The sequence below is a fragment of the Crinia signifera genome, chromosome 12, assembly GCF_055691185.1.
Source record: "Crinia signifera chromosome 12, ASM5569118v1, whole genome shotgun sequence".
NCBI classification, from domain to species: domain Eukaryota; kingdom Metazoa; phylum Chordata; class Amphibia; order Anura; family Myobatrachidae; genus Crinia; species Crinia signifera.
This window is the reverse complement of record NC_139228.1, coordinates 9,225,967-9,239,060: the sequence shown is the minus strand read 5'-3', so window position 1 is coordinate 9,239,060 and position 13,094 is coordinate 9,225,967. Positions and strand designations below refer to the sequence as shown.

Below are 13,094 nucleotides of genomic sequence, written 5' to 3'. Positions count from 1 at the left end.
TCTGTAGTTTTACAGTGGGACATACATTGCTGTGAGCCATGCCACCTTGTTTTGAGCCTCTTGAGCTCCTGTCCATGCCCCCAGTCACTTTATTCAATAAATAGAAGCTGTGCATAGCATGTACGTATTTACCACTGCTATGCAGAGCAGTGGGTTACAGGCCAGCCCCACCAGGACACTGGGATGGTAGCACCCAGTGTGGCATTTAGAACCTCCTTGCGTCCAAAAGGTACGCATATATAAAAAAGGGGGTAAAATTGCAGAGTCCTCTGCTGCCATCTAAGAGGCCTGGCCTAGTGGAAACCCATCTTAAAAAAAACTCTGGGGGCAGTCCAGCATCTTGCCAGCTCCTTCTCAGTGAAAGGAGACAGTTGCTGCAGGAAAATGTCACACTGCAGCACCAGGCTTCTGTCACTGCGGAAGAGCCGGTGTTTTGGTGTCACCCCCATGCCATGAAATCTAGCACGCATCCCGTTCAGAACTTTGCACCTCTCCAAATGAAATTCATGCAAACCTTGCTGCAGTTTTGCTGCTCTCATTTGTTTTTCTGTATGCTGCATGAATATAAATAGCTGTAGTGTTTTTCCTCTCTCTGGGCCTGCACTTTCCTCATGGCCGATGACAATGATTTATCATGGCGCTATCACTCTGTTAGTACCATGCCCTCAGAGTTCCTGAACCTGAGCATGTCAGCCAGGGAGCATCATGGGAAGTAGCCTCAGCTGTGAAGCCTGGCAGACATCTTTATGGTGGTTTCCTGCTCTGCCGGGTTGGTAACGAGTGATAACAGCCCCTAACAATCACAGCCTACATCTGCTTCCTGTTTTTATTATCCCTGGACTGCGCTGTTGGGATCGTATCGCTGAGGACGGCAGTCAGCGGACCGCAGTTTGGCTTTTGTTTTACGTTAACATAATATAAACACAGCTGAGCAGGAGTTGTGTGTAGGAAGTGTGACCTGTCCAGAGCTGGTCCGCGCTACAGGTGTGTGCTCTGTCGGGCAGCCTGGGTCACTCTGTGACCGCGACAATACTGGTAATACACTATAGTGGTGCTTCCTATTACGCTGCTGCTCCGTCTGTGTCAGTACACAGCTGGAAGCCATTTCTGACTAGCCTGGGACGTCCCCTCTCCGGCATATAGACACTCTGGATTATACACACTCTGCTGATTCTGTCATACGCATTTGTGACCTGTTTTCCGTACAGCCTCCACCACCTGTCCCAATAATCAATATCTACTGATTATTTTACCGATATCTACCTATTTTTTTCTAATACAATGAAAAAAACCTGTAATGTCCATTGATGCAAACATCGATGGTTTATGACTGCTGGCGAGAGGGGTTTTTCCCCCAGTAATAGCAGCTACTAACGATGTAGCACGTAATGGTTCAAGTAGATGTTCTTGACTTGGCCCTCAGGTCCTTTTTCAGAAATAAAGCCGGATATTTTCTTGGTTGGGCATTATTGGCTGACTACGCATTCATCTGAGCGGGTTTTGGAAGCCATATTGCCCAATGAAGCAGTTATGGAGAGAGCCTGCAATACTCCCTGTGGCGGAATACATGGGAGGGGGAGGTGCAGTGTGTCAGAAGAAAGTAGTGCACCTCAGTCTTATACCCCTTTCAGACATACGCGAAAATCCCGGGTTTTTTCACATGAAGGCGCCCAATCCCGGGACTAGTGTATGTCTGAAAGGGTATACCCGGGATTTCACTCCCGGATACTGAGCACCTGCAATTGACCAGGGTTTTTCCCGGTAATTAACTCCCGGGTATAATACCCGGCTTATGTCTGAATGGGTTTACCCGGGTTTTTCAGTTTTAAACATGTGATGTTGCTTTTTTTTGCTGCCGGGGCGTGTCGCATTTTAATGATGAAACACTGAAATGCTTGAAAGCCTGGCTTATGTGTGAAAGGGGTATACCTGGGTTTTTCCCGGATTTCAGGTGTAGTGTGAAAGGGGGTCTGTTACTAAAATCCTGGGAGTGACCTGGGTTAAAAATCCCGGATAAATCTGGCCAAAATCCCGGGTAGTATGTCTAAAAGGGGTATTAGTAAATGCACTGACCTCAGCATATGCATTGCATTGTGCTGCTGCCCTCTGTCTGCAGAGCTATGTGTCCCTGCCTGTGTTATTATGTGGTTTCGCACAGCCTCTGTGTGCTGCTGGGCTCCGCTTTCTCTATGTAAAATGGACGATCGGTCTGTGGACAGCGGGGCCCAAGCCCAGCTGCAGACTCCACCGCTCTTTCTCCAGCAGGTGTTCCTGGTGTTCTGCACTCTGCACGGACACTCAGGCCTGTAAGACCTACCCACACCCCATCTGATTCTCCTAGTCAGGTCTACCAATCAGATTACCATAGGAGTGCACACCTACACCAAGTGGGTAACTCTCCTGTCTCCCGCCATGTTGGGGCCATGGTGCTGTAAATTCAGAAGTCGTGACTAAATATTGTGGGGTCTCAAAGATCAAGCCATGCAGAGGTGTAAGTACATCCGGCCGGGACAGAGAAACTGCAATCCGTGGCTCCAGTGATGACGATGGTGCAAAATGCCTTAAAAAGGACTGAATGAGCATCTTATACAGAGCTCCCCCTTTCCTCTGGCCTCCCACTGGGTGTCACCATACATTTGGTCAGTACTGAAAGACAGGGACATCAAAAGTGGCAAACATTTTCCACAGTCAAATCCTTAACACCTGGACCTGCTCTGGAAATGAGGCACCAGCAGCAATGAATGGAACTTGCATTGGGGTCTCAGAGGAAACCGGTTATCCGCAGTTGCGTGACGCAGATACGCAGATCTCCGCACAGGGTGTCATCGCCCATCCGCTACTGAGCATCGTTAGAGATGGAGAGTGTCCTAAAACACTATTATAAGCGGGGTATATTTACACTGTAATGGGATTGCCCTTTTAACCTGTCAGTTAGGCCTGAGACTCCTCCTGGTCATGGAACAGCGGGGACCATGTACATCAATCAGCCAGGATAATTACCACCTCCTGAGCCCTTGGGGGGAGGGGGGGGGGGGGTTCGGGGGTCACCTTGCCGCTTCTCTCACACAAGGTTGAAACTTGTCGGCAGCTGCTCTCGCCCACCTCAGACCCTACCCAATTATAACTGACAAATTGACCAGCAGCTGCCATGATGTCTTCTTTAGATGAATGAAATCTGTACCGAGCCGAGCGCAGAGGACGGGGGAGGTGGCAAGGTGAACGGACAGATAACGAGGAGAGCTGGAGAGGGTGGTAGGAGCGGGCAGAGCTGAGGAGAGGTGTGGAATCGGGAGATAAGGGATGTACACAGCCATTCACTTACAGTAGAGAAACATGACTTGGAGAAAGTAATCCAGAAAGAGTTGCCTGGTAATGGATGGACATAATAACATGCCGCGCTGCCGGCCATTGTGCTGACCAGCATGTCTACTGTACGCGCAGTGTAATTATATAGGTCGTTAGTTATGCTCGCAGTGTGAGAGGACATTAGCACATACCGGGGAATAGCTGGAAATCTTCTACAGAGGAGAGCATTAGTTGTACTGGATGCTGGCGGTTCAGACGGGGGGAGATGTATCAAGCCTTGGTGAGAGGTAAAGTACCATCCAATCAGCTTCTGCCATTTTACTGACACAGGACCAGATGCACTAAGCTTGAAAAGTGATAAAATGGAGAGTGATAAACAGCCAGCCAATCAGCTCCTGCCTGACATTTTTCAAACACAGCCTGTGACACAGTCAGTGCATCTGACTCATGGTCTGTAACAGGACAGCTAGTTGGTCCTTTATCTCTCTCTGAGGTGTCCTGCATCTGAGGGGCAGATTTATTAAGCTCGATGAAGTGATAAACTGTCTGGTTTTATCACTGGCCAATCAGCTTCTAACTGTGAACTCAAAGGCTTGGTTTGAAAAATGACGGGTAGGATCTGATTGGCCGGTGATATAAACTAGACACTTTATCACTTCACCGAGCTTAATAAATCTGCCCACAGTGAGGTAAATAGACGAGCGTACGTGGAGTCCAACTTTTTGCCATCCTCACCAGTTACCCCCATATACAGTATACCCATATACCCCCCTCCCCGGTACATCACTATCCCCGGGGCATAGGCAGTAGAGCTGGCTTTTTCCATCTTTATTTTACTTATGTGATGGTAACCATAACAACTGCCGCCCACCACTGCATAGTGCCCAATACCTGCAGGACAAAGCCAATGAGATCTGAGGGGTATTTGGGCTGGGCAGAGCTGGGTCATTAAGAGGATAATCTGTAAAGTGCCATGGTAAGTGCAGCTGAGCCCCCCCAAGATAGCGTGCATTTGTCCCCTCCAGCAGCAAACACAGTGAGCGGGGGGGGGGGGGGGGGGGGGGCTGGCCATGCCCATACATAGTTCTACAATATCTCATGGCGGTTTTTGGTCTCTGAGGCATGTAGCATGGTCACATGGGGGGAGGTATGACTGGCATGTGAATGTGTTTGAGGGCATATGTGGTCAGTTTAGGTCTGAGTGGCATTCCAGGATGGTCTAGAGCAGGCATGTCCAACGTTGGCCCTCCAGATGTTGTGAAACTACACATCCCAGCATGCTTTGCAATAGTTTTCTAATAGCAAAACTATGGCAAAGCATGCTGAGATGTGTAGTTTCACAACATCTGGACGGCCAACATTGGACATGCCTGGTCTAGAGAGAGGGTATACAGTATGTCTGGCACGAGGGTTCTGGAACTCACGGTGTAACACTATCATCCATTGGTGCCAGTAGGTGTAGTGGTACTGTAGGTCAGTGGTTCTCAACCTCGGTTCTCCAGTACCCCCAACAGTGCACGTTTTCCAGGTCACCCGGCAGGTGCACTCATTACTCACTGACACATTTTAAAAGATCACAGGTGAAGCCAATGATTTCACCTGCGATTCTGTGTGGAGACCTGAAAATCATTTACTGTTGGGGGGTACTGGAGGACCAAGGTTGAGAACCACTGCTGTAGGTGATTCCTGTAATGTGGGTGCAGTAAAATATCATGTTAATGCCATACAGCTTCTCCATGTTTGTTTTGCCCATTATGGGTCCTGTTGACGTGATGAAATATATACAACGAAAACCCCAAAACATTTCCGTGTTACTGACCGGTGGTCCATGTGTCCGTTCTGGCTGCAGTGAGATCCACGTGAGCTGTCTAGTGTCCGTTTGTAAGTCTCCGAAACACTGCCATCCGTTGGCCATCTCTAACATGCACAAACATAGAGGCAATCACAAAGTAGCAGACTAGCTTTCGAAGCATTTGCTTATATATACTGGAACCTCTCGGTCTTCTCTGATTTATTTGTGTAATTTTCCGCAGTGTCTCGCTGCATTGCTGTCTGTGAGCTATTGTCCGGTGAGTTTTGTGCTGTAAGACCATCCGGGTCCTCCGGGGAGACGGGTTAGAGGACAGGGCTTAATACAGTAACTCTCACAGTTGTGATAACACATATTGAGCCCCTGTGTATTGTGCAATCAGTGTGTCTGAGGCCGTAGGCTTTGCTTTATAGCTGATGCATTCAGCCAGCGTTATGTCCTCTCAGCAGATGCCCACGGGGCAGGAGGTGCTGTCAGGACAACCAAAAGACGTCAGCCGCTGTCTGCAAGATATGTTCTCCAACTTCTAAAGGTGATGGAGACAAAGTGAGCCCCTGGGAGGCCGAGCCGCGAGGCAGCTAGGAGTTCTGGGTCTGCCATTTCCTGTGGCCGGCGAGTCATATCCTGCTGGCCGTCTATGGGGTCAGCAGCTGCTGGCCTTAGAGAAGACCACAATGATCTGTCTCATGTATTTCTTGTCTGTATCTGTAAATATGAAAATGCGAAAAAACTTATTTTTTTACCCTTTCAAAAGGCTGGAAACCAATTTATATCTGGTTGTATTTCCCTAATGCCGTAAAGTTTGAGGTACCCACTGCCGTGCCACCATGATGACCGCACACACTGCCGGACCACCATGCTGGCCACACACACTGCCATACCACCATGCTGGCCGCACACACTGACGTACCACCATACTGGCCACACACACTGCCATACCACCATGCTGGCCACACACACTGCCGTACCACCATACTGGTCCCACACAATGCCTTACCACCATACTGGTCCCATACACTGCCGTACCACCATACTGATCCCACACAATGCCGTACCCCCATACTGGTCCCATACACTGCCGTACCACCATACTGGTCCCACACACTGCCGGACCACCATGCTGGCCGCAACCCACACTGCCGTACCACCATACTGGTCCCACACACTGCCGTACCACCATACTGGCCACACACACTGCCATACCACCATACTGGTCGCACACAATGCGGTACCACCATACTGGTCCCATACACTGCCGTACCACCATACTGGTCCCACACACTGCCATACCACCATACTGGTCCCATACACTGCCGTACCACCATACTGGTCCCACACAATGCCATACCACTATACTGGTCCCATACACTGCCGTACCACCATACTGGTCCCACACACTGCCGGCCCACCATACTGGCCACACACACTGCCATACCACCATGCTGGCCGCACACACTGCCATACCACCATACTGGCCACACCCACTGCCGTACCACCATACTGGTCCCGCACAATGCCGTACCACCATACTGGTCACACACACTGCTGTACCACCATACTGGTCACACACACTGCCGTACCACCATACTGGCCGCACACACTGCCGTACCACCATACTGGCCGCACACACTGCCGTACCACCATACTGGCCGCACACACTGCCGTACCACCATACTGGCCGCACACACTGCCGTACCACCATACTGGCCGCACACACTGCTGGTCATCCCTACTTTATTACTCAACGGTAAGTGAGCCAATCAGTGGTAGGGGCGGGGTTTTGCAGGCAACATCAGGGTGTGTGGTTACGCTCTTTGTCCCGATACCATCAGTGGTGAGGTCCATTGGATCTTTGCCATCAATGGCATAGCCATCGGATATAACCATTGACCGATGTTAACCAATGATGGTCATCTCTGAGATATATTTTTCAAATGCATTTCTCATAGAAGTTGGTAATGATGGTAACCGGTAATATGATACAACTGCCCACGCAGGCCCCGGCCATGGATAAGGGCCCGGGGAATGCTTATAATGTTAGTCTTTCCTCCCGAGGACGCCCCAGTGTTTGTGTTTAGCACGGCGATCTGGCAGCTGTGACAGAGAATTGGCGTGTGCTGAGGGGGTCTGTGTGCCCATTCCACACCTCCAGAACAGAGACCTCTGGTGCTCGGTAGAGGAGTACTTCAGCTGCAAGGCAGGATGATGACCTGATTTCACAGCACGCTGCTTCCAGCCCTAAGGGGAATACATGGAGAGGCTGGCGGAGAGGGGGTATTAGCACTCGGTATAGAGAGCATGGGAAGGTATTAACCTCTTCTCTCCAAGGCCGCACAGATCGATAGCACACCGACGTACTGGTAATGACTGATAAGATCCACTCAACTCTCCCCTTCCCCATCATCTGCAAGTCCTCGGGCCCCTGATAGCCCCAGGCATGATCTGAGGCTGGGAAGGCCGACGTGTGGTAGGTAACGCTGTGCAGAGTTTATGGCAGGTTTAGGTCAAAGCCTCTGCAATCATTGGACTTTAGGGAAGAGACAAAATTGTCCCTTGGAGGACAATAGCAACCGCCAGGCGGGACAAGCTAATGGAATCAGGCCTTTAACTTTAAAGAGCAAGTCAGCACGGGTACATAGAAAGCGCTTCAGTGCGCGGTGCTGAGCTAGTTGTTGGCGGTTGGTGGGTGGTAGCTCCTCCTCTCCGCCCGTTGCTTCTAAAGTCTGCTTTTAAAGTTTTCAATTATTGTTGTCATTGCAGCCGCCCAGGTACTTGGGGTCATGGGTTCAACTCCAAGCAGGGCGCCATTACATGATGCGTCACATGTGGAATTTAATAGTTTTATTGGTACTTGGTTTAGTTTCACGGCGGCAGCATGGCCGCGCGCCACTTCCGGGTTCGGCGCTTGTCAAACTTTCTAAAATAAACTAAATGAACTCCATGCCAACGTGGATAGTTCATATCCCCAGTATCCATGTTGGCATGGAGTTGACTTAAGATAGCGTGGCGAGCATAGAGTAGTGAGCCACCGAGCCCGCAGCGTGGGTGAGCAAAGTGAGCCCCGCAAGGGGACTCAGACGCACGGCCATGCTGCCACCGTGAAACTAAACAAGTACCATTTTATTTTATGGGCTCTCCGGTTTCATCCCAAAGTTCAGAAACACACTGGTAGGCTATTGGTCGGTAGGAAGTGTGGATTTCGGGCTCCTCTGGAAAATGGGTTTGGCTCACGCACAGCCTGGCGAAACAGTAAATTAGTGCAATCGGCGCTCCATAATCTTTGGGGGGTGCCACCGAGTCCGCCTATCACATAATGATGGATGTCTATGAGGAAGGTATACTTGTACTTGGTGGCTGTGGTACTTCTAAGGTGCCGCATTTTCACATGAAGGGCTGGAAAGTGGGTATTGGTGGCAGTGTGGGGTTGGGCAGAGAGGTACTGACAATCCTAATAGCACCGGCCCTGTGTACAGATTGCAGGGTGGCTGATCTGTGTGGCAGGACAGGATTACAGAGCGACCAGGAACTCTCCGCTGTCCAAGGTGCTGAAATACACTGCAGGCTGCAGGTAGATTCACTAAGGCTTCCAAAACATAGAAAGTGCTGGAGCCCCTGGTAACCAACCGTGTTCAAGCTATTGCTGTTCCGTTGCATCCTAGACAATGAGATTCATCTGTCTTGAAAGTTTTAATACAGTAAATCTACCCATTTGTCCTGGCATCTGCCCATTTGTCCTGGCATCTGCATTGTACAAAACACTGGCTGCCACTGGCAAGGTTGACAGGGTTGGATGGTTGAGACAAGCATTAGGTTAGCAATTGCAAGGTTGACTGTTAAAAGGTCGACTTAAGTTTTTCAAAAAAATTGTCCCGTATGTCGACATCAACCTAGCCATTGTCGACCTAAATCTTGTGTTGACCTTAAAACACTATCGGCCTTAGCCATGTCTACCTATTTCAGGTGTCGACCTAAGCACTGTCGTTATTCAGGGGTCGACCCAAGGCATGTCAACTAAATAGTGTTGACCTAGCGGCTGTATCCTGATCGCTGGGCTCTGAAGATTAGCAGTCCAGCGCGCAGGTCTGAATCAGACCAAAGCAATCGCTCTTGCGTAGACAATATACTTATTCCAATGTGGGTTTCTATTTAATACAATGTGTCCTAAGAATTCCCTCTCGCCCCACTTATCCCCACCTAACGTAGACATGCAAATCCTATTATTGTCTTGTACAATTTGAAGTGGGAGCCGTCAATTATAGGAGAAAACAAAGGCACTGAAATGAAACCTTATTTTGCACAAGTAGAAGTGTGAAGTGTTATAAATAGTTGCGGCACTCAGCAAATGTTCTAGACAGAGAATAACAAGTCGCTGTGTGGCGCCTCAATTACAGATAACAAATGAATTGTGAATCTTATAATTAGTTTGTAACTCGGAGTAAGCCTCAATCTGCCTGGAAGCAGAGGAAACGCCTGCTAGGCCCGGAGCGAAAGCGGGATTAGCCGAAACTGGAATGACTGTCGTCAGATCATCCAGATGCCGGAACATGTGCTGTAACCGGGGGGTTCATCTCTTGTCATGTGTGCGGGGAATGATAGTACACTTGTCCCCTAGATACAGGGAACGCGACTGTTTTATTAATGCAGCCTCCTCGCTGTCTGGGTTGCACAGGGCCTTAGTGATGTCGCTGGTTCCTTACGTTCACTTGAATCTTAAAACAAAATGGCTGCCTACACTGCCTGCTCAAAATATTTTATTGGATGCTTAGGGACAGGTGACAACAGCTGATACCGTGAGCACAGCCTAACAGGATTGTGACTGCATGACTTATATATCCCGTTCCATTCTCTTATTCCAGATGGGGGGATGTAGATGGGTTAGATTTTCAGGAGCAACATCGCTGCCAATATGGCTACCACCAAAGTGCTCGCACACTACTGGCTGCACCATAGCTGCCTACCCTCGTGCATTCTGCAGGAGACTCCCTGACATAGCAGCAATCTCCCTCTCTCTCCCTCATTAGTCTAGCAATCTCCCTCATGTCTCCTAGCCCACATTACACTGTTACATCATAGTTACCTACCCTCCTGCATACTGCAGGTGACTCCCTGACATAGCAGCAATCTCCCTCTCTTCCTCATTAGTTTAGCAATCTCCCTCATGTCACCTAGCCCACATTCTGTTTGGGGCTCATCTACATTTGGATATGTCAGTTTAAAAGATCCCTGTCAGATGTAGCAGTACACACCCACGCTTCTAGGTGCCACGTTCACAATCTCTTTTCACAATCTCTACATAAATGGAACTAGACACAACCTTTGGGTGTAGCATGACGCTCTCCCTCAATGGGGCGCGTTGCAAAATTATATTACCAACTATAATCTCCCTGAAACTAGTTTTCAAATGTAGGCAAGTATGGGCTGCACAGCTGCACAGCCAGATGCGAGTCAGGCATTTTTGCTGTCACAACCACCCACACAAAGCCCCATCCCCAAAAGGGTTCGAACAAGTCTGCAAATGCCACATTTCTGCCCCTATAATGGTCGCCACATCGCCACCCACCCTATGTCTGACCCTCGCCACTAATTATGTTGCGGTGCTTGAACTTGTGGGGCTTACCGTAGCTGCATCCAAAAGACAGTCCGGCCCTCAGCATCGGCCCATAGTTGCCCCGTTTGTCGGTAGGGCAGGCAGGGACCTATCCGGTGACTGAATTTCTCCAGGGACCCCCAGCTCGGCAGTAAGACTGCATGGTGCACGTCACAGAAAATTTTCAGTGCACTCCTTTTGTGATGGGTCTTTTATTTGAAAGCGCGGCGCTACCACCGCTTATGCCCTTTTGTGTTTTACTGCCATCTATTAAAATAAAAATAGGCTCCAGAGTACATTTTTCCCTCCATAAGAAACCACAAAATGTTCCCCGGCACCGAGCGCTTAGTTTTCCGAGGCGTTCACGCTCCGTAATGTTCCATCCTGCAGCCTGTTCCTGCTCAGCGGGGGAGCAGATGGATCAGTGAAAAGACTACAGCCTGTGCAGTAATTGTGTAGGTTACAGACACACACCCGGGGTTAATGGCTCCCTGCATATGCTTCCACGATGGAGACGTCGGAGAGGGTGCGCGGCTCAGATGTGACAGCTGGAACGATGTCGTTAGCCGGGGAGTTTAGGAAGGTCAGGCAAGGTCATTACTGCGTCTCTATTACTTCTGGTGTAAATTGCCGCTGGTTAAGGTGGTCCCTTCCCATGAACATCAGCGTAGATGATTATTCAGGGCTTCCGACAGGCCCAGGCCGCGGATTATTCTGCTGCTCGTCTGGTTATAGTAATTAATATATACGCATAGTCTCAGGAGTCGGCAATGCTGATTTACATCAGTGCTTTTTTCATTTTGTGTTTGGAACAGTTCAGTGGCTTTTATTGCCCGAGACGTGACCTCAGCATACACGGATACTATTAGACGTTGTGCATGTACATAGGAGAGGGTACATGGGGACCCGCCTACAGTATGGGACTGCACAGTGCAGCAGGGGCCCCCCTGAGTGAGGGGTTCCTGCAGACATGCAGCCCCTGTCACCACCTCCTTGATCCAGCTGTGGTCTATACCTTACCTCAAAAGTATGTATGGCCTCCAAAGGTTGGCCACCAGCTGGAAATGGAGGCATTTGGTGCACTACAAGTTGGAGGCTGCGATGTCAGAGTATGTGCCTCCTTGGCTTTCCCATGGCTGGGTGGTGTGGGCGCACCCTCATGCAGTGTAAGACTGGCGGTGTGGGCGCACCCTCATGCAGTGTGAGGCTGGCGGTGTGGGCGCACCCTTATGCAGTGTAAGGCTGGCGGTGTGGGTGCCCCATCATGCAGTGTAAGGCTGGCGGCGTGGGTGTACCATCATGCAGTGTAAGGCTGGCGGTGTGGGTGCCCCATCATGCAGTGTAAGGCTGGCGGCGTGGGTGCCCCATCATGCAGTGTAAGGCTGGCGGCGTGGGTGTACCATCATGCAGTGTAAGGCTGGCGGTGTGGGTGCCCCATCATGCAGTGTAAGGCTGGCGGCGTGGGTGCCCCATCATGCAGTGTAAGACTGGCGGTGTGGGTGCCCCATCATGCAGTGTAAGGCTGGCGGTGTGGGTGTACCATCATGCAGTGTAAGGCTGGCGGTGTGGGTGCCCCATCATGCAGTGTAAGGCTGGCGGCGTGGGTGTACCATCATGCAGTGTAAGGCTGGCGGTGTGGGTGTACCATCATGCAGTGTAAGACTGACGGTGTGGGCGCACCCTCATGCAGTGTAAGGCTGGCGGTGTGGGTGCCTCATCATGCAGTGTAAGGCTGGCGGCGTGGGTGTACCATCATGCAGTGTAAGGCTGGCGGTGTGGGTGTACCATCATGCAGTGTAAGGCTGGCGGTGTGGGTGCACCATCATGCAGTGTAAGGCTGGCGGTGTGGGTGTACCATCATGCAGTGTAAGACTGGCGGTGTGGGTGCCCCATCATGCAGTGTAAGGCTGGCGGCGTGGGTGTACCATCATGCAGTGTAAGGCTGGCGGTGTGGGTGCCCCATCATACAGTGTAAGGCTGGCGGCGTGGGTGTATCATCATGCAGTGTAAGGCTGGCGGTGTGGGTGTATCATCATGCAGTGTAAGGCTGGCGGTGTGGGTGTACCATCATGCAGTGTAAGGCTGGCGGTGTGGGTGTATCATCATGCAGTGTAAGGGTGGCGGTGTGGGTGCCCCATCATGCAGTGTAAGGCTGGCGGTGTGGGTGTATCATCATGCAGTGTAAGGCTGGCGGTGTGGGTGTATCATCATGCAGTGTAAGGCTGGCGGTGTGGGTGTACCATCATGCAGTGTAAGGCTGGCGGTGTGGGTGCCCCATCATGCAGTGTAAGGCTGGCGGCGTGGGTGCCCCATCATGCAGTGTAAGGCTGGCGGTGTGGGTGTACCATCATGCAGTGTAAGGCTGGCGGTGTGGGTGTACCATCATGCAGT

General features: G+C 50.6%; 1 protein-coding gene across 8 annotated transcripts in view; it reads left to right on the top strand.

Annotated features, from left to right (window-relative positions):
• TNFAIP8L2 (TNF alpha induced protein 8 like 2) overlaps positions 1-13,094 on the top strand; it is a 422,216-nt gene that overhangs the window by 328,072 nt on the left and 81,050 nt on the right. The window lies entirely within an intron of this gene.